The sequence below is a fragment of the Lissotriton vulgaris genome, chromosome 9, assembly GCF_964263255.1.
Source record: "Lissotriton vulgaris chromosome 9, aLisVul1.2, whole genome shotgun sequence".
Taxonomy (NCBI): Eukaryota; Metazoa; Chordata; class Amphibia; order Caudata; family Salamandridae; genus Lissotriton; species Lissotriton vulgaris.
In genome coordinates, this window is record NC_141697.1 from 48,100,832 (window position 1) to 48,123,733 (window position 22,902).

Genomic DNA, 22,902 nt, shown 5'->3' on the forward strand with positions numbered 1-22,902 from the left:
GGTGTGGCGTAGCCAAGCGAAACAAGGAGAAATGTTTTCATTTCTCCTTGTTTTTTTCCTCTTGCAATGCGTGCTGCATTCTACAGCATGCATTGAAAGAGGAAAATGCCTGCAGTGATTGCTTTAGTGCAGGTAGGGGCCCCTTCCATCTCAAAAGCAATCTCTCCATGGCGCAGGCATCCTTGCATCATGATGCAAGAGTGCCTGCGCCTGCGCATGGCAGCTTTTTCTGCACCCGCGCAGGCAAGAGCAAATGAATGCGACATATCATTGTAGATATGTCACATTCCTGTGCTCTGAAAGTGCCGCAGCATGGCGCAGCCAAAGGGCTTGCGGAGCCGTGCTGCGGCACTTTCTTGTAGATCTGTCCCTCAGTCCTTCTTTTAATATAGAAACATACTCCCTCAGGTTGGTATGCCTTACTGGTGATGTCTAAAGCTCCAGCATTGGATGTATGTCTAAATGAAACCAGACATAGGAGGGTTGTGAGTTTGTAAGAGAGGTTTTTAAGCGATAAATATTGGTTATCACCCCAGTTCTCCAATACTAGTAGGATCAGTTTGACATCCCAAAGAGAGGTGTACTTAGGTATGGGTGGTTTGAGGACCCTAATGCTTCTCATAATCTTCCTTGTTAAAGCATTCTGGCCAACAGGTAGTCCATCTATCAAGCAATGACTGGCAGAAATGGCTGATCTATAGACATTTACTATCCTATATGACAATCCTGACTCAAATAGTTCTGTTAGATAATTTATTACATGGACTACATCAGTTGAAATGGGTTTGATACCCCATTGATTATACCAACAAATCCATTTACCCCATGCCAGTCTATATGCCTTTCTCGTGCCAGATGCCCAGAATCCAGATATGAGTCTGAAAGCAATTGGCGAAAGGCCAGGGATTTCCCATTACCTCCGGAAATCTTCCATGCCATCAGAGTGAGGGAGCCTTCTTCTATTAGAGGATGTATTTCCCCTCGAGCACCTAGAACTATAGTCTCGAAATTTGGTATTAGTAAGGGGAAGTCGACTGACATTTCCAGAATTCCCTGTAACCATGTTTGGGAAATCTAAAGTGGAGTTACCACTAGTACTGATTCCTTAAATCTGCTTGTTTGTTGGAGGAACCTGGGTAGCATAACAAATGGCAGGAAGGCATATGGCCTTAGACCTCTCCGGACCTGTAGGAAGGCATCTACCCCAAAAGATTGAGGGTCTGGTTTCCAGCTGAAAATAATTGTCAGTTGAGTATTCAATCTGTCTGTAAAGAGGTCTATGTTGAAAGGACCCCATATGTGTTGGATATTTAGGAATATCTCCCTGTCCAGTCTACAGTTGCTGCAGTCTCTGAAGTTCCTGGAGAACCAGTCTGCTACCCCATTGCTCAAACCAGGAATGTGTTGTGCTACACCTGAAATTCCTCTGCTCAAACAATAACCCCAAAAACCCTTTGCCAGGTCCCCAAGGTCTTTGGAATGTGGTCCTCCCATCTTGCTCACATATTGGACTGCTGAAACATTGTCCATGCAAAGCATTACACAACATTTCATCCTTTCTTGTGTGAAACTGCGGTCTGCAAAGGAGCCCACTAAGAGTTCCAAGCAGTTGATGTGCATGTTCCTTTCTTGGTCTGACCATCGTTCCCCTGTTGATGAACTTCCGCATTCACTCCCCAACCCTCTAGGCTTGCATCTGAGTCTATCACCATTTCATGTTCCTCCCCGAAGATTGCCCTCCTGTTCCAGGCTTGTGCATTCTTGAGCCACCATTCTAGTTCCTCCCTTGGTTCCTGATCTAGGGACAGAGTTTGAGAGTATGATTGATTTATGCAAAGGTATCTCTTTTTTAGTCTTTGGAGGGCACAATAGTAGAGTGGGCCCGGGAATATAGCTTGGATTCTTGAGGTTAGGATACCCAGGATTCTTGATAAACTCTTTGCTGTAATAATCTTTCCTGATAAGACCTTTTTTATTTCTTTGCGTAACTTTTTTAGTTTTTGTTTGGGTAAGCGTAGTTCTGTGTGAGGGGTGTCTATGAAGAACCCCAGGAGTGTTTTGTGCTGGAGTTAGGCTTGAAATTCTTAGATTTATTACAAATCCTAGTTTCTCTATCATCTCTATTGTCCACTGAGTAAGTCGGAGTACAATGTCCTTGGTCTGACCCATTATTAGGATGTCGTCTAGGTATATTATTAACCTTACACTTTTTTGCTCTGAGCCAGGCTGCTACCGGGCGGAGTATCTTTGTGAAGCACCAAGGTGCTGAGGATAGTCCGAACGGTAGACTGGAGATCTCCCAGACTTTGTTTAGCCATTTGTCAGCCCCCTTTGACACGGTCTGCCACCGCACACTAAGGACACGCCTCCAAGAAGCCGGAATCCAGGAAAAGGCCCTGGACTGGACCACGTCCTCTCTCTCTGGCAGAACCCAGAGAGTCCGCCTCCCACCATTCTGATCCGAGGCTACCGACATCACATGCGGTGTACCCCAGGGCTCAACCCTCAGCCCAACCCTGTTCAACGTCTATATGGCCCCCCTCGCACAAGTGGCCTGCCAGCATGACCTGAACATAATCTCCCACACCCAGCTCATCCTCTCCCTCACCAAGGACCCGCACACCTCCAAAACCAACCTCCACGAGGGAATGAAGGTCGTCGCCGAGTGGATGAGAAGCAGCCATCTGAAACTGAACTCGGACAAGACGGAGGTCCTTATCCTCGGCCCCAGCCCCTCTGCCTGGGATGACTCCTGATGGCCGACCACACTGGGAACAGCACCGACACCCACGGACCACACACGCAACCTAGGATTCACCCTTGGCTCCTCCCTCTCCATGTCAAAACAAGTCAACGCCATCTCCTCCTCCTGCTACAACACCCTCCGCATGCTCCGCAGGATCTACAAGTGGATCCCGACCAAAACCAGAAGAACGGTGACCCAAGCCCTCGTCAGCAGCAGGCTGGACTAAGGCAACGCACTCTACGTAGGAATCCAGGCCAAACACCTACGACGACTGCAACACATCCAAAACGCCTCCGCCCGCCTGATACTCAACATCCCTCATCACAGCCACCTCGCCGCCCACCTAAGAAACCTGCACAGGCTCCCCGTCAACAAGAAGATCACCTTCAAGCTCCTCACCCACGCACACAAAGCACTCCACAACACTGGCCCAGCCTACCTGAACAGCAGACCCTGCTTCTACACCCCCACCCGCCAACTCCGCTCTGCCAGCCTCACCCTCGCCGCCGTTCCCCACATCCAACGAATGACCTCCGGTGGCAGATCCTTCTCCTTCCTAGCCGCCAAAACCTGGAACACGCTCCCGACCCAGCTGCGGCAGACCCAAGACCTGCTCACCTTCAGAAGACTCCTCAAGACCTGGCTTTTCGAGCAGTAGTGACACCCCTTCCCCCGAGCGCCTTGGGACCCTCGCAGGTAAGTAGTGTGCTTTATAAGTGATTGATTGATTGATTGACTGAAGCAGGAAGAGAGAGCGCGTGGGGCTGCGGTAATGTGGGCGAGGCCCAGGCATGTTATTTGAATCTGGGCCGCTTGGTGGTGACTGGGAGTATTTTGCGGTCTCTGAGAGACCTAGGAAAAGAGTCTCGGGTTGCGAGACAAGGGTAATTAAGTTTAAAGTTGTGTTAAGGTGGGAAGCCCAAAGCCGACTGGGTAGAATAAGCACAAGAGTCTTAACACCTTAAAGGGCAATTAATTTGCATGTCACAGGCATATATTAGCACAAACATGACAAAAATAATGTAATGGGATAAAAATACGTATATCGTCAATCGTAGCACACATTAATAACAGCTATGCAGGCAATTTTCAGAGAGAAAATAAAGATTACTTATCTTGTGAGCGCAGCAATAAAAGAAGAAGATGGTTGCTTGTTTTGTTATATCTGTAAAAAATACAAGAATGCAAACTTAAGAACACAGGACCAGGAGCAGCCTTTCTTGACTCCCTGCATGGACCCTCTTAGAAGAGCAGGGGACTCTCAGTTGCATAGAGGAGATGTGGGCTTACTGTATAGGTTGTGCCAAGTTAGACATGAGTGGCTCATTCCTCTCTGGATTCTGCTGTGCTTTCTGGTACCTGCAGTTTTCTGCTCAAGTATAAATACCAGAATTCAATAAAAGATGAGCTGTGGGTGTGTGGATTCTGCTTTGTGGATGGGCTGCAGGCAGAGGGATAAGAGGACTGCTCTGCATGGGAGACTCTACGCCAAGCAGGGGGAGAGATGCTGGGCATAGCAGCCAAGCAAAGGGCAAGCAAAAAGTGAAGATTTAGTTAGCCGTTTTGAATATGCAAGGCCAAAAAGACATGCACTGGTGGTAGAAATTAGAATGCACACCTAGAAATGTCCCAGCACTCAACCCTACCTTTTAACAGTTCCCTTGGTAGTCCAATAACTCCTAGTCATACCCCTCAATCCTACCCTCTCATTCCTGAATGCCATACCTATTGGCTTCAAAATAGAGTACTGGTCACATGTGAAAATAAGTTGCAAATCCAAAAGGTCTGGCCTTGGTAAGCTGGTGGAATTGTTAATAAAAAATTTTGTGGTTGCAAATATATACCACAAAAATAAAAGTGGAGAAAAAAACTTACAACTCCCTATACTCGGTGAGCATATGCTTGTAAGACAATTTTTAAATTGTAAAGCAAAATAAACCTGCAAATATAATTTTAATAGAGCAGAGCAGGTCAAACTTAGGAACCTTTTTTTAGTTTTAATGCACTTCACAAGAAACTGAGGGCCATGTTATCAAGAAAGGGCAATACATTATCACTGCTTTTATCGGCAGGAAACTGCAGCTTAAACGGCGATAATGGGCTTTACAATAGGCCCTTGTGAATTCCCATAGAAGCTCAGGTTCTGGTGTTAACCTGGTCTTCTATGGGAATTCACAAGGGCCTATTTTCCAACCCATTATCGCCGCTTTAGCGGCAGTTTCCTGCCGATAAAAGCGGCGATAATGTATTGCCCTTTCTTGATAATATGGCCCTATCATTTTTAATGATGTTAAAAAAATTTACTTTTGGCTTTGAGTTAACATAATTTGATGATTTAGATTAAGAGCACTAGAACAACTATAAAAAGGGTAAATAATGGAAGAAAAACTATTGGCAATGCTTAGTACTGGTCCACCAGGCATGTTACTTCTTTTTATGCAGATGTTGTCAGAACACCCTTTCATAGGGCCACAGAGCAAGCAGGGGTTACTGGGCCATACCCTGGGGGCTTAGGCCTTTTACTCCTGAAGTTCCTAGAGTCTGACCTACCATGAAATCTGAGCAACTGGACCAAGTACCCCTTTTGTTCTGGGCTCTCAGTGGTATGCGTGGGTGAGCGGTCCATGCAGCTCTCGTGGGGGAGGTTTTTATACAGGAGAGTGAACATAGGCTCACAGCCCAAAATTAGCTCAGCAGCAGCAATGAATAATTGTCCAGCAAAGTACTCAATCTCTAGAGTTTTATTAGGTGATTCCCAGGGCCCCTCTCTATCTCTTCAATTCTAGTGGCAGTGGTTATTCCCCATTCACTATAGGCAACATCCAGGGTAAGCCCCAACAGTTGCCTGAGCCTCAAGAGTCCATTATGACTCTCATTTTAAAGTTAGCAGCAAGGTCCCCCGGGAACAACTGTCACAAAATCAGTTTTCCCGCACCTTGCAGGATTGCAGGATTGGAATGACTGGAGTTCAGGAGTGCGCCAATTCTAAAGGTGCTGGAGTGGCAGCAACCAATTGAGGTGAGTCTGCTGCATGTGGCATAAGTTGGTTACATTCAGCTGTCAGCTTCTCTTGGCAGGGTAAGCCTCTAGTTCCTCCTGCAATTGTGGGTGGTGATACAAGCGCCTGGTGCAAATGGTTCTTCTTTGGCAGGTGGGCAGGTTCCCATTATGGCCTTACTCTAGTCAGCGATGACTAGAACCAGGTCGCCTTTTACATAGGAGGTCACTGTATCCTCATGGTACATGGGCTCCATGCCAATTAGCACAGTGAAGTACTCGGAGCAGTACCTCCTTGCATACAAGGTCATGGACCACTAGTGCACACGGTCCGTGGCACTTAACACATAGTTGTCTTCTCACGGTGGTCCTTCCTAACACACAGGGTCACTGCTCCCTATTACCCATGGGTTCCAGCCCGATTGGCGCAGCGAGGCACACAGCTCAATTCACAGAGCCTTATGCATACGAGGGTTGTCAACTTCATTCTGCACATTAGCAACAGCCTGATTGGTGCAGTAGCTGTCACCTCACATAAGTCGACCAGGGTGTTCTGTCACCCAAATCAAGGAAAGGAAATAACTTGACCAGTCTGGGCTAGAATGTAATCTGTTATCTTTGCAATAAAAACTAGTTTTTAGTCACCCAGACACTCGTCAGCAGCAGAATCAACTATGGCAATGCACTCTATCCTGGCATTACCCAGAAACTCCTCAAGAAACTGCAGAACATCCTGAACGCCACCACCAGAGTCATCCTCAACATCCCCTGTCACAACCACATCACCAGCCACCTAAGAGACCTCCACTGGCTCCCAGTAAACAAAAAAATCACCTTGAAGCTCCTCACACATGCCTACAAATCCCTACATGACGCGGGACCTGCATAACTCAAACACCTGCCTTGCATTCCACATACCCACCAGAGACCTCCACTTGGCCCAACTGGCACCCAGCTACTGTCTCATGTATCAACAAGACCACAGCCAAGGAAGATCCTTCTCCTGCCTCGCAGCAAAGACCTGGAACGCCCTGCCTCTCCAACTCAGACAATCACAGCCACTGCCTCCGTTCAGGAAGGACCCCAAGACCTGGCTCTTCCGCTGAACCACAGCGCCTCGGCGGACATGCAGCTCCTCCTCCTACCCCCACCAGAGCCGTTAGACCCTTACGGGTGAGTAGTCATGCTTTACAAGCCAGTGATTGATTGATTGATTAGTCAGTGCTGTGTACCTTTGAGTTGCAAATCACTGCATGTTTCAGTGGTAGGCATTTAACCCAGTGGGTCATCCTGATAACTTACAGATTGGCAGAGCCTCAGTGCTAAGGACTGCATGAAAAGTATACGCTTCTCTGATGCATATGACAGCTCACTGGAGGTGAACACAGAGCGTTCATCCTTCTCTATGGTGTCTCACAAAATGAGCTGGGTAGGACTGTTGCTGGTGGTCAATGGGGTCTGGTGGTGATTGTCCTTGCTTTTAATTATAAAAGCAGAAATTGTTTTCTTAAAAGAATTTTGAAGCCTTGCATACCAAAGCTGCTAACAGGGACGCAGTCATCCCCATATCAGTTTTCTGTTCAAGCTCCTGTTAACCGAAGCACTGGACAGCCTTTCACACAGTGGTGAGAACACCTGGAGGTTTGCTTTTTTTTTTTTGCAGAGTTTTACATAGCGCGAACTTGACCCAAATCAGCAATCAGAGCGCTTTACATAGCACCAGTCACGTTACAGGAGGACACATTCATTTTTTTGAGGCACGGGGAGATTACGTGATTTGCCCAGAATCACAGGATGTTTCAGCGACATTACCGAGACTCGAACCCAGTTCCCCAGGTCGGAGGTTGAGCACCCTAGTCGTTAGGCCAACTCCTCTCCCAACTGAGTGTGAGGATGTCTGCGACTGGCGTGAGCCAGAGCTGGCTGAGAAAGTCACACTGTTTACTCTGACCCAAGTGTACTTCATTCTTGCACATAACTGCTCGCACTCTCTCAAGGTATGAAACAGGCCAAACGCTGGCCCCCAAGATGTGTTATTTAAGATACTGTCTCAGTGGCAAAGCCATAGGCTATTTATGATACATTTTTAAAACACTGCAGCCAAATTCATCATGTGCTACGGTGCATAGTCACAGATGAGCAGGATCAGGACCAGCAGAGCGGAGCATAGTCACTGATCAATGGGATCTCGGCCAAGAGATGTGCCTATAAAAAAAAGATAAAAGTGATGTAATTGGTGATAATGTAAAGTGCTCCAATACCTTCAATGCTAACCATGTGCTGCAACGACTTTGGGTCACTCTGAGGCGCTAAGTGGGTATTTCCACATCACTATGCAGTACTCACAAATGTCAACGTTTTATTTGAAGGGTTTGAAAGATGTGGTTACCCAACCACATATTGACTATTGCAGCATATGGTGAGTTACTGAGTCCCAAAGAACAAGGTCTGCCTAAGAAAAGAATCGCTTGAATCTCTGTATGAGTGACAACACTACTTGTCATAACCATGATGTAATGTTATCAATCAATCAATCAATCAATCAATCAATCAATCAATCATTTGTAGAGCGCACTAATCACCCGTGAGTGTCTCAAGGCTCTGAGGGGGCTGGGGTGTCCAGCTACTGCTTGAACAACCAGCTCTTGAGACGTCTCCTGAAGGTCAGCAGGTCCTGGGTCTGTCGCAGATCAGTGGGGAAGGTGTTCCATGTCTTGGCCGCGAGGTAGGAAAATGATCTGCTGCTGGTGGTCATCCTGTGGATGCGTGGAACGGTGGTGAGGGCGAGGTCAGTGGAGAAAACCTGGCGTTTTGGGTGTAGAAGGTGAAATGTTTATTGAGATATGCCGATCTGGCTTTGTGAAGTGCTTTGTGGGCTTGGGTGAGGATGAGGTGATCCTGTTTTTGACTGGGAGCCAGTGTGGGTCTCTCAGGTGGGCTGTGATGTGGGGGTGGCGGGGGATGTCGAGGATGAGGCGTGCAGAGGCGTTCTGTAAGCGTTGTAGTCTTTTCTGGAGTTTGGCTGTTGTTCCTGCGTAGAGGGCGTTACTGTAGTTCAGTCTGCTGCTGACGAGGGCCTGGGTGACCGTCCTTCTGGTTCCAGTGGGGATCCATATGTAGATCATGCGAAGCATGCGGAGGTTGTTGAATCAGGAGGAGGAAACAGCATTGACTTGCTGGGTCATTGAGAGCGATTAGTCCAGAATGAACCCCAGGTTGCATGTGTGGTTGGTGGATGTCGGTGCGGCTCCCAGAGTGGCCGGCCACCATGAGTCGTCCCAGGCGGAGGGGCTGGGCCCACGGATGAGGACCTCGGTCTTGTCTTAGTTTAGTTTCAGGTAACTGTTCTTCATCCAGTCCGCAACAGCCTTCATTCCTTCGTGGAGGTTGGTTTTGGTGGTGGCCGGGTCCTTCGTGAGTGAGAGGATCGGCTGGGTGTTGTCGGCATAGGAGACGATACTGAGGTTGTGCGTTCGAATGTTATGACACAGGAATGATAAAAAAATACACTGAACAAATGTTGTAAAAGCAACCTCAGAGACTGGCAAGAATAACATTAGCAAGAATAAATATACCAGATGACAGATAAAAGCGATTTACCTGGGGCCACGTGTTTTGATCTAATGGGAAAGCCATTAAAAGAACAGTGACACCCCTATTCCATGGGGAGAGCAATCTGCATTCCTCTTTCCTATAAGAGCTCTCACTTTATGGTTTAAATATTTTATTTAGTTTTCACCAGAGACATTGCAATCAGACCCACCTGTGTCAAACAAATACAGATCAGTCAGCTTCAATGGTATAAGAATAAGCATGTCCATCGGTTGAAGAAGCCAATCTGTGCTGTAGGTCGTACAGAACTCCCAAGAACAATCCAACAGATCCCTCTCCCTCCCCGCCCCCCTTGTCCACAAAACAAAAAGGGTCTAGTAAAAAAAAAGAAGTGAGTCAATGAGCAAGAGTAGCATCCGCGCGTGGCTTCTGTTTGCGCTTGGGTGCCTGCTTATCCGGGATGGGGTGTCTGCCAATCGGAGAAGGCGGAGGTAACGGGGACAACTGAGCTCACGGAACTCCCAAATGAGGAGGGTCAGGAATGGCCGCCAAAGCTTCGGAAAGTCGTCCCCCCTGCCCGCCTGTACCAGGGATAGCTTCTCCATTCCAAGTACCATCCACAACCTGTGTAGCCAACCTGTATGCGGGAGGGCCTGTGGTGTCCTCCAGTGTGCTAGAATATTCTGCATAACCACCCCTTCCGCAATAGCAATCAGGTGACCCCTCCGGGATTTCAAGGGGTACATCAGTGCATTAGGCAGTCCCAGCAGGATGTACGCAGAGAATCGTGGGATTTGGGTGCCTAGGTGTGAATCAATGTCATCTAATATCGTGTTCCAATTCCCCTGTATGCGATCTCAGCTCCAGAGTATGTGTTCCAATGTGCCCAGCTCCTCCAACAGCGATCAGTGATACGGGGGTCAAACAGGTGCAAGTGCTCAGGTGTTTGATACCAGTAGGTGGCCACTTTAGTCAAGGTCTCGGTCAGCCCAGAGTGATATGCAGAGTGTCTTGCTCTGTGATAGATGTTACCCCATTCTTTAAGTGTTAGGACCCTCCCCAGTTCTCGCTCCCATCGACGTCTGCCCGCGTTGTATGTGTAAGTGCCCGTGAGGAGGTGATGTTGATACAGGTCTGAGATTAGTTTCTTCTCTGAGGTGCGGGTGACCAGCCACTTCTCATAGGGAGTTAGAAGTCTTTGTGCACCAGGTCGAACCTCTGGGTGGAGTGCCCATTGACGCACCTGTAAGTAGGAAAGCCGGCTGTCTTCCGGGATGCCATAGTCCTTCTTCAGCTGTGAGAAGGAGAGAATACCTTTCAAATGAAAAAGATGCCCCTGCGCCCTGCAGGGGGATTGTCGCCAGGCCGCAAAAGCATTATGGTCCAGTCCTGGGGTAAAGTCGGGGTTAGCAAAGAGCGGTGTCATAAGGGAGGGGCACGATGCCAGCTCGTGTTTGGTCGTGACCCGATCCCATGTCACCATAGCTGTGTCCGTGATCTGGGATGCGTAGAGATTGGGCGGCCTGTGGTGCCTGGGGAGAAAGGGAATCCCTTGGAGGGGTCTGCCCGCTACAGCCTGGTCCTGAAAGAGACAAATCTTTACAGACTCCAGTTGGTGCCACTCCACCAGGCAGCGGAGTTGCGCTGCGTTAAAGTAGAGTTGAAGGTCAGGAATGCCCACGCCGCCATGGTCGGGTGGAAGGATCTCTATGTCATGCTTACAGCGGGGGCGCCGTCCCTGCCATATGAAGCATGTGAGGTCAGATTGCGTGTGCTGGATCAAGCCTTTCGGAGGCCGTAGGGGCAAGGTCTGGAACAAATAAAGTATCTGCGGTAACAGGGTCATTTTCGTGGTGGCTATTCTCCCTAGCCATGAGAGAGAGTGGCGCTTCCAGCGGCAGAGTTCCTTGAGGAGCTGCGAGCGTAGTCTGGTGTAGTTCGCCTTGTAGAAATCAAAAATACACTTCTCAGGGGTTCCACTAATACAAAGAAGTTGACACAGAAGCTGGAATATAAAATAACATCTTTATTAAACTCAATTGAGTAAGACTACGTCACACAGAAGCCTTAGCAACTGAATGAGGCAGTCTGTCAATGGTCTTACTTCACGTATTATATACACTTTAGCCTGCCCCAGGCATGTAAGGGAGTTGTACCAATTACATTCCTAAACAAATGGAAAATCTGGAGGGTCAGCAGGTGAGTAGCCTTTCGGGTTTTAGCAGGATATCGGAAAAACATTATGATTACATAGTTTACAAAGGTTAATCTGATTTAGATGGCACTGCAAGGCATGGCATGATTACATGTACAGTATCCCAACCCAAAAGTTAATCATTAAGAATGTCCCAAATTCAACCTCCAAAAGCCGGACAAACCTATAATTGAAAGCATAACCCATGTAATGAAGAAACATAAAAAGAAACAGTAACAGATGATGAACAAGATAAGGCATGTGCAAGGAAACTAAAATATAACAATGTCCTGAACTTTGATTGGCAATCTCAGACAAAGATCGATCAGGGAAATTGGCTTTCCGAGGTCAGTTTCAGGTGAAGAGGTCAGTTTCTGACAGTTCATTTCAGAGTCAAAAAGAAACCTTAGTTAATGTATACATGGACTAAGAAGGCCAGGCCACTTTCTTCGCCAGGCTACCTTCACAGGCCTACGTGAGGGCAACACAAAATGATGGCACAATATAAAATGGAGTCAGTCTCGAGAATTACAGAACCTCAGCCCCTCCTTTTGCCATTACGTAGGCAATAACCTAAGACTCATGTTAATCTGAATCTAAGTCTATATCGATATTCATTAGGTCATCAAGGTGTTGCTGTAACATCATCTTATTATTCTCTACTTCTCTCGGGACAGGTCTCCGAGCACACATAGTAGCACAAAGACTCACTTCTGGTGGACCATTTTTGGATGCAAGAGGCGGAGCCACTTCCTCTTCCATGGCAATTAAGTCAAATGAGAACTTAATTAACATTTACTTTATACAATTTGAGGTTCCGTGATTCTGAACCCGTTCAATAAAGGTCGTCTTATCTAGACGATTTTGGTATCCGCGAACCGCAAATGATGAGTGCGGCATGTACGAGTGTTTTCGTCATGATCGATTGATGGAAACACTGTGTATTCAGGGATTTCGTTCGAACCTTCGGGTTCCATTTTGTGTACGGCAGCCATTTTGTGGTTGCCCTCACATAGGCCGATGACTACGGCCGAACGAGTCTTTGGGACACGTGCACCTTTGGCTGACTTCTGTGTGACCTGAACGAGCTGACTCCCTTGCCTGAAGCTAACCTTGCTGAGCCAATTCCTTGTTAGGCAGCCTGTCAGATAGAGATCAAAGAGCAGGACATTGCTGAGTTTATGGTACACGCACACACCCTTCTATCTTACTTCTCATCTGTTTCTGGTTCCTTCTTTTATGGCCTATTTATGGTTTGGGTTGAGGTCCTTTTATTATGGGTTTGTCCTGCCTCTCCGAGCAGGAATGTTGGATTTTGCCTTGTCATTTCTGGTGGGCTGGACAACGGAAAGTGGGCTTGTCGTCATGCGATACCTTTGTAAGGTCACTATGTGATTGGTCAGTTAGTAAGTAATTGATGCTAGCCAGGAATGTGATTTTTAGGATAAAAAACGATGTCTCGCTCTATGAATTTGTGCAGTCTCTAGCGAACCACCCGTGTTGTGCTTCGTAGACCTCTGTTCCTGGTTGCAGCCAATAAACTTGGTCTTTGACATCACCGAGAAGTGTCCCGTGTCTATGTATGCCAAGACAGGAGAACTCGAAGACATCAGGCGTTTACCCTGGCGCCGCTGGGTTCTAAAACCCGGTTCTTCAGTTGGCGCCCAATGTGGGGCGACTTCAGCGGTACCGGTCCAAGCCTGACGATCGTGAGGAGCTCCGTGTGAAAATTCTGGAGGAAGGCCTGCCACTTCATCGACCCCTCTATGTCGTTGTGGTCCGAAAGTCTTTGCTGCGAGGTTCCCCGCTTTCCGACGGCTACGAAGGACTGCTGCCCTGACTGTCGCCCTGTCTTGGAAACCTTTTGACGATTTGTAAAGCGAGACAATTGACGGGTCTTCTGGCGACGTCATCGACATTTCAGTTAAGTATGAGTGGAGCGTCTCCCAGTCCTTAGTTTTGTTTTGGGTATCCCCTTGGGATCTTTGATTTGGGACTTGCAAGCTCAATAGCCGAGGGACTCATGCATTTGCAAGACTATTGTATTCGATATTCCCTTGAAGTTTGAAGCTAGACTAGTGAGCGAAGATGCCTGGTCTTAGCAGACTTGGAAAGATATTTTGTTGTGAATGTAATAGGGATTCCCGATTGGAGGACTCGTGTCCGGTGCCTCAGATTGGAACTCCGACCTATGAGCTCTATTTAAAATATGGCGTGGGCCCTATCACCTATAATGAAGTATGGATTAGGTATACTAGGAAGGACGGTGTCCTCAAATGGCCCCAATATGGTAGTTATGATGCGTAGATTTTAGATAATCTTGAAGTTAAACTGTTCAAGAAGAAAGCCCGACCTGTGATGTTTGACTTTTTCCGCCTATGGCAAAAAGAAGCCAAACAGGAAGAAATTAAGTTAGCGAAGAGAGCAATGAGAGAGAGAGGTATGTCAATGATGCAAGCTGCTGTACAGTTTAGAGATAACGAAGAAGAACAAGCAAGTGAGCAGTTGCAAAGGCAACGTAAACTGGCGATTGATAAATGTTATCCAGCTTTGCCTCCTCAGCAGGATGCAGCGAAGGACCTTGAAAAGATACTTTGATGTCACATCTGTTGAGTTCGCCACCCCCTTATGTGTAGAGTGCTACAGCACCTCTGCAACCTTTAGTTGCGCAACCTCCGGTTGCTGTGCCTCCTGTTATTGTACCAGCGCCAGCTCCTCTTCAGTTGGCTCCTACTCCTTTGGTGCAGCCTTCTCAAGGGCCACCGAATTTTCTACCTGCTTCGTCTCCAACTCCTACGCCTGTATTGTCTACTCCTTCTACTACTACTCCTATGCATACTTTGTCTCATCCTGTTTTTCCACCTGTTCTTTCGTCACCTCCCCTTTCTGTTCGTCAGAGAATGACCAATACTGTTACTGGTCTCTTTTCTCCTCTTTTTGGGTCATTAGGTATGACCCCTGTTGCAGAGCGTAAGCAATTGCGTAGCCAATTGCCTGGTCCTGATGAGCGGTCAGTATTGGATCATTTAGCACGTAAATGCGTTACTTATCCTTTAAGGTATAATTTTGAGTCTGTTATGGATGTCTTCCGTCAATGGGAAGCACCGACACAGAGATACGTTTTTGGGACGATGTGTTCTTTCCTTCGTGAAGAATGGTAAGATGGTGATTTGGGACAGGCTCCGCCTGAGTTGTTCCGTGTTCAGTCTGAGTTTGCGAAGAGAACTATAGTCGGTGTTGACGTTGAAAGAGCAATTGCGACGTTGTTGTCGTTTAGGAGTGCGTCTCCTTCTCAGCCGTTGTTTGAGCCTGATCCTTCTGTTAGGAGAAAAGAGCGACAATATCCAATGAGAGAGGTTCCTCCGGTGTGGAAGGAAGCAGTTCAGGCTGACGCTGGCTTGGGTATTCAAGCTGCGCAAGCTCATTTTCAGCGTGTTTGGGTACATGTTCCATGGAAGCGAGCTGAAGTTTTGGCCCTTACGCAGACTTTGCCTGATCCACGTAAAAATCCTGCAGGGTACTATAAGGAGTTATCGCAGACAGCTGAATCATGCATGATGCATCTAGCCGATATAGACATGTTGTTTGGTAATGTAGTTCCACAGCCTTTATGGGTAAAGATTCATCATGAGAATCATGCACAAGAGTTAGGTGATACATGGGCTAACATTGGTGCTGCAGATGGCAGACAAGCAGGTGGTGCTAAACCTGAGCCTTTAGTTGCAGAAGTCCCTGGTAGGATTATTAATTATATGAAGACTTTGATGCCTGCTATGCGTGTCAACTGGGACAAATTGTCTGCATGTAAGCAGAAGAAAGACGAAGTGTGTCTGACTATTTCACTAGGTTTGAAGAGACGTTTATCGACCATAGTGGTCAGGACATGAGTACGGAAGGTGGTCAACGGTTGTTTGTTGATAAGTTTGTGCATAATCTGCTTTCAGAATTGTGCACTAAGTTGAAGGATTCTGAGAATTCTTGGGCTGTTTCTTCGTCAGCGCAGATATTAGTTACTGCCCAGTACTACGAGAATAGAGATAAGGACGAGAAAGATAGAGCCGACGAGAAGACTAAAGAATTAAAGACGAAGGTTCTTTTGCAGCAAGCGTATCCGCCACGTAATAATCAGCGTGATTATCACCAACCTCAGCAATATCAGAGAAACTCGCAAAGGTTCGAGTCTTCTCAACAGCGTTTTCCTGTAGGCCCTAATCAGTGTGCGTATTGTAAAGAAGAGGGTCATTTCAAGAATAGTTGTCCGGTTCTGTTACAGCGCACGAATGGTGCTTCTGGTGTGGGAGGTCTAGGTGTTCAGCAAGCTCCGAGAGGTAGAGGACGTGGTGTGTCTCAGACTGCGCGTTCCTTGCCTCCACAGAATTCGATGAATAGTTTTGATCAGCAGAATGGTGCGTCTGGTAGGACGGCTCAGTACTATGCGGACGATTACTACGTCGAAGGTGAGAATATGGATGGTAATGATTGCTAGGACAGCCATAGACAAAGGAGAGGGAGTTGTTTCAGTTCCAGTAGATCAGGGTGGACCTTATGTTAAAGTGATTGCATCAGGTGTGTCAGAGCCTTTTCTGTTGGATACTGGTGCCGCGAAGAGTTCTATTATGTACTCTAAACTCCCTGGCGCACCTTTGTCTGGCTTAACGAATGTTTCAGTAGGTTTTTCTGGCGCCCCGGTTACGAATCCGATTTCTAGTCCCTTGTCTATTTCTGTTGGACCTTGTAACTTCGAAGCATCCCTTATTCTGACGACAGGTTGTGGGGAGAACTTGTTGGGATTGGACTTGTTGAAAAGATTGTATGCAACGCTATATTGTTCTCCTTCAGGAGTACAGCTTACATTGGGAAAGAGAGAGATCTCTCCGATGTATTTGTCTAAAGATCGACTTCCAGCTGAATTGTCTTCTCTCCCTGATACTCTTTGGGCTACTGGTCCTAATGATGTGGGTCTCTTGGAGATTCTGCCATATGTTGTGACGCTGATTGTGAATGCTAGATTGCCACGTATTCCCCAATATTGGATTTCCAGTGATGGTGAAAGAGCACTTTTAGCGATCAACTATGATCTGATTGAGAAAGGTGTGATTGAGGAAACGAGAGGTAATGTGAGCAATAGTCCGGTTTTGCCTGTTCTGAAATGTACTGATTCTTCACAGCCGCCTGTATATAGGTTTGTGATCGATCTTCGCGAAGTGAATAAGATTGTTGTTCCGCAATTTCCTGTTGTGCCAGATATCACTGCTTTATTGACTTTGAATCCAGCTTCTGCTACCTGGTTTTCGGTGATTGACTTGAAGAATGCTTTCTTCAGCATCCCGGTTGCCGAGGAGAGTAGGGATATTTTTGGCTTCTCTTTAGGAAGCCGAAGTTTTCGGTTCAAGCGCGCTCCTCAAGGCTATTGTGGGAGTCCATCCATCTATAATCAGGCTTTGAAAACACAGCTTGATACGATTGTCTTACCTGATGGTGCTGCCCTTATTCAGCATGTCGACGATTTGTTAGTTGCTGCTGACAATTAGGAGATTTGTAAAGAGGTTACTTTGTCGTTGTTGTGTCATTTGTCTGATTTCCATCACAAGGTGTCTCTTTCGAAGTTGCAATATTGCCGACAAGAAGTAACCTACTTAGGTCACCTCTTATCGAAGGAGGGAAGAAGGTTGACCCCAGAAAGAATTCAAGCTATTGCGAAAATGAGTGTGCCTACGACACAGAGAGAAGTACGTGCTTTCTTAGGTATTACGTCGTATTGTAGACAGTGGATCCCAAATTTTTCACTTCTTGCGAAGCCTTTAAAGCTCTTACTGTCAAGGATACTCCAAATCCTATTCCTTGGACTGACGAATGTGAGAAAAGCTTTTCAGAATTGCGTGATGCGTTGTGTTCGGCTCCTGTGTTGGGTACTCCCGACTACAGTAAGCCTTTTACACTCTATGTCCACGAGAGAGTGGGATGTGCATTGTCAGTTTTGACTCAACAGTTTGGCGATAACCAACGTCCATGTGCGTATTTTTCATCGACTTTGGATCCGGTAGCTAGAGCGTTGCCGAGTTGTTTGAGAGCTACAGCAGCAGCAGCTGTTTCTATTCGACAGCCTGCTGGTTTGGTGATGGACAATACGTTGATTGTGATGGTTCCACATGCAGTGGACACCTTATTGAATCGTAGCAAGACACAGCACTTAACTAGTGCTCAGTTGTCAGGTTACGAATTGAAACCTTTAGCGAGTCATGTGCATATAAAGAGAAGCAACACGTTGAATCCAGCTACGTTGTTGCCGATTTCAATTGAGACAGATGTTTGTGAACAGCATGATTGCTTCCTTAGGACAGAGGAAGAAACAAAAGGGGGGATATACCTTAGGGATACTCCTCTTGCAGACTGTGATGGTACTTTATGGGTTGATGGTTCGTGCTTCAAGCTTTCGAATGGTGATACGACTGCGGCATATGCTGTTATGACTTTGCATACGATTGTTGAAGCTGCACGTATCCCACATAATTCAGCACAAGCAGCAGAATTGATTGCATTGACAAGAGTGTGTGTGTTGTCGAAAGGGAATCGAGTGACTGTGTATACCGATAGCCAGTATGCGTTTGCTGTGGCTCATAGTTTTGGACGATTGTGGAAAGAGCGTGGGTTCCTGACTTCGCATGGGACTAAGATTCAGCATGGTCAGTTGGTGAATGAGCTTCTTGAGTCACTTACTTTGCCGTTGCAAGTTGCGATCGTGAAATGCAGTGCGCCTAAGAAAATTTCTGATGATGTTGGTCGTGGTAACGCGTTTGCAGATGAAGTTGCGAAAGAAACTGCGAGAAATGTAATGAGTCGAATGTATGTTGCGGGTCCGGCGAGAAGTATGTGTGAAGATACGACAGAGAGCGTGAAGTCTATTCAAGCTGAAGCTACAGTGAAAGAGTTGAATGAATGGAGAGAAAGTAAGGGTAAATTGGATTCGAATAGTTGTTGGGTTGAGTTGTCAGAGCATCAGCGATGGTTGTTACCCGATGTGTATGTACTTCCAGTGGTTACGATGGCACATGGAATGGCTCATATCAGTGTGAAAGGGATTTGTAAGTTGTTGGCTCCAGTATGGCAAAATGCTGGAATTCCTAGGTGTGCAGAGAATTTGGTCAAGAATTGTATGGTTTGTCTGATGTACAATCCTGGTAAGGGAACTCCAACTCCAGCTGGTCATTTTGCACCTCCGACGTATCTGTTTGAGGCTTTGCAGCTAGATTTCATTCACATGGAGAGGTGCAACAACTTAAAGTATGTGCTCGTTGTTGTTTGTGCCTTTTCGCGATGGGTAGAAGCATACCCCTTGAAAGATAACACTGCCTTGTCCACAGTTAAAGCCCTTGTCAAGGAATTTTTCCCTAGGTATGGATTGCCGAGAATGGTCTGGAGTGACAATGGAAGTGAATTTGTGGGTCAAGTGATGAAGAGAGTGTGTGATGGTTTAGGAATCCGTCAGAAATTTCATGCTGCAAATCATCCCCAATCAGCTGGTCTGGTAGAATGCTATAATGGCACCCTCTAGCTAAAACTAGCCAAGATTCAGGCGAGCTCTGGTCTACAATGGCCTGATGCTTTGCCATTAGCACTTCTGTCAACGAGAATGACTGTACATTCACGAATGGGACTTAGTCCGTACGAAGTGGTGTTTGGTCGCCCGGCAAATATTTGGGGAGTGCTGCGGCCGACAAAATTTTGCGAGATAAAGCACCCTGTATTGCTTGATTACTTTTACGAACTGACGGCTAAATTGCGTGTTTTGCACCAACAGGTTCATGATACACTGCCACAAGCATCTGAAGATCCAGGACATGCTATCGAACCTGGATCGTGGGTCTTCGTGAAGAATTTCCAGCGGACCAAGAATAAGCAGCCCCGCTGGAACGGACCCTACTTGGTGCTTTTGTCCACACGTTCAGCAGTACGAGTGCGCGGTAAAAAGAACTGGATCCACGGCGTACATTGTAAGAGAGCTCCTTTGCCTCTGCCGTAAGACCGGTGGGTCAAGGATGGTATTCCAGACACTGAGACTGAAACCGTGCCTCGTTTTCTGGCTTTTAGCGATACACGTTTGATTGGGACGAACTCTGAAGGAGAAAGCGACGATCATCTGCAAGAAGCTGTGCCTCCATCGAATCGCTTGGACACTTCTGAACCTGAACTTTTGCTTCGAGATCAGACATTGCCTGGCAAAGGCCGTTATAATTTGCGACCAAGAGTCGTGGGACTAATAAAAAAATTTATTCTTTCTTTGCTATTTTTAAAGGTTAAGCTCTCCTCTGAGAAACAGTTTTGACCGATTTTTGTTTTTCGAACCGCCATCCGGGTTCAGCTGTAAGGTCGCGGTGCAAAGACTTTGGAGTGCAAGCCAAAGACGTTACGTCTACGGTTCTGGTTGGTCTAAGGGCGTTCCCTGGACTGACAGACGCATTCCTTAGCACAGAACACCCAACCGCCGCGAACAGCACAATTAGAGGATGGAGTTTTTCGAGATGGAGAGACCTGTTGAAAGAATGAGCTTTAAGAGCAAAATATGTACAGTGATGAGCAGAAAACGTTTTAAAATATTATGTTTGTTGATGTTGTTTAGCTTAATGATGTTTTTAATAGGATATGTGACATTTTCTTTCAACGTGACGTTTGTACCCACTACGCAACCTATGCCTCCTCCTACTGTTTCTTCGCATTCTTTTCACCCTCTGCCTGAACAGGAATCTATTAGGAGAATGGAATTTGCTAATAATTCCTTTGTTCAGCTTCTGCACCAACACCAGCTAGTAGTGAACACGACTAATTGTTGGGTGTGTGGCCTTATGCCCCATACTACCGATAAAGGTATTCCTTACCTGGTTCTGCCTTTTAGCTACAATGGTTCTGTGTGGGCATACAGAACGATGTTCATCTATGCTCGTGAAGTTTATCCCCTACGTTCTGTGAAGGATAGTCCGAAGAATAGTGCTCTGGTCAAGGGTATAGTCGACATGATTAGAGGAATTAGTTCCTATGAGACTATCCCGAGAGATGAGACGCAAGCATATATCGGATGGAACGTGACTGGATATGGAGTTAGTCTGAGTGTTAACCAGCGAGCGAAAAGATCCCCTCCGATTTGGATAGTGCCCCATCAGGGTCATTATTGTCTGCAAGGTAATGGCAAGAATCCGAGGGCTCAGTTAGGGAAAAGTGTTTGCACTGAGACGTATGTTTTTGTGTCCCAGAATACCCCATCGTTTCTAGCAGCTAAGGGTACCTACTTTGTTTGTTACGATAGAGCGTACACATGGTTGCCCCCTGATTTCTCGGGCACCTGTTTTGTCTCGTTCCTGTTGCCTCCTACGTATACAGCTGCGGCAGATTACCATAAGACAAGAGTTGTTAGAGGTGTCTTCAGTCAGGAAGATACTGGAGGACAAGAATTCGGAGATTTTTTGAAGGGTTTATTGCCGTTTTGGGGACCTATGGCTAAGAGCAGGAACATTCGACAGTTGACGAGAGCGGTTGAGTCCACCATAGTCGAAACTGCTGGTGCCCTTAGTAATTTGACTGCTGAGCTGCAGTCGGATCGCCTTATGACTCTTCAGGACAGAGTTGCGTTAGATGTCATACTTGCAGATAGAGGAGGGGTACGTAAATTGATTCAATCGAACTGCTGCGTTTTCATTCCAGACAACGCTCCAACAGTGTACCAAGCCATTTCCAAGCTACATTAGATCTCTGAGTCTGTACATGTGGACGAAGGAGATTGGTCATTAATGGGATGGCTTTGGGGATTGTTATCCACCTGGGGATGGAAGATTCTGATAGTCATTGGGATGATCTTAGCTGTCCTTTTCCTGTTCTATCTCTGTGTACAGTGTGGTCCTGCTATATGTGGCCTTTGTGCTACTTCGTGTGCAAGGAGACCTGTCCAGAGAGAGTTGCTAAGTAATAGGATGATGCTACAGCAACATCTTGACGATCTGATGAATATAGACCTAGATTCAGATTGACATAAGTGTGGGTTTATTGCCTATGTAAGGGCAAAAGGAGGGTCTGAGGTTCCAGCGGCAGAGTTCCTTGAGGAGCGGCGAGCTTAGTCTGGTGTAGTTCGCCTTGTAGAAATCAAAAATACACTTCTCAGGGGTTCCACTAATACAAAGAAGTTGACACAGAAGCTGGAATATAAAATAACATCTTTATTAAACTCAAATGAGTAAGACTACGTCACACAGTAGCCTTAGCAACTGAATGAGGCAGTCTGTCAATGGTCTTACTTCACGTATTATATACACTTTAGCCTGCCCCAGGCATGTAAGGGAGTTGTACCAATTACATTCCTAAACAAATGGAAAATCTGGAGGGTCAGCAGGTGAGTAGCCTTTCGGGTTTTAGCAGGATATCGGAAAAACATTATGATTACATAGTTTACAAAGGTTAATCTGATTTAGATGGCACTGCAAGGCATGGCATGATTACATGTACAGTATCCCAACCCAAAAGTTAATCATTAAGAATGTCCCAAATTCAACCTCCAAAAGCCGGACAAACCTATAATTGAAAGCATAACGCATGTAATGAAGAAACATAAAAAGAAACAGTAACAGATGATGAACAAGATAAGGCATGTGCAAGGAAACTAAAATTTAACAATGTCCTGAACTTTGATTGGCAATCTCAGACAAAGATCGATCAGGGAAATTGGCTTTGCGAGGTCAGTTTCAGGTGAAGAGGTCAGTTTCTGACAGTTCATTTCAGAGTCAAAAAGAAACCTTAGTTAATGTATACATGGACTAAGAAGGCCAGGCCACTTTCTTCGCCAGCCTACCTTCACAGGCCTACGTGAGGGCAACACAAAATGGTGGCACAATATAAAATGGAGTCAGTCTTGAGAATTACAGAACCTCAGCCCCTCCTTTTGCCATTACGTAGGCAATAACCTAAGACTCATGTTAATCTGAATCTAAGTCTATATCGATATTCATTAGGTCATCAAGGTGTTGCTGTAACATCATCTTATTATTCTCTACTTCTCTCGGGACAGGTCTCCGAGCACACATAGTAGCACAAAGACTCACTTCTGGTGGACCATTTTTGGATGCAAGAGGCGGAGCCACTTCCTCTTCCATGGCAATTAAGTCAAATGAGAACTTAATTAACATTTACTTTATACAATTTGAGGTTCCGTGATTCTGAACCCGTTCAATAAAGGTCGTCGCATCTAGACGATTTTGGTATCAGCGAACCGCAAATGACGAGTGCGGCATATACAAGTGTTTTCGTCATGATCGATTGATGGAAACACTGTGTATTCAGGGATTTCGTTCGAACCTTCGGGTTCCATTTTGTGTACGGCAGCCATTTGTGGTTGCCCTCACATAGGCCAATGACTACGGCCGAACGAGTCTTT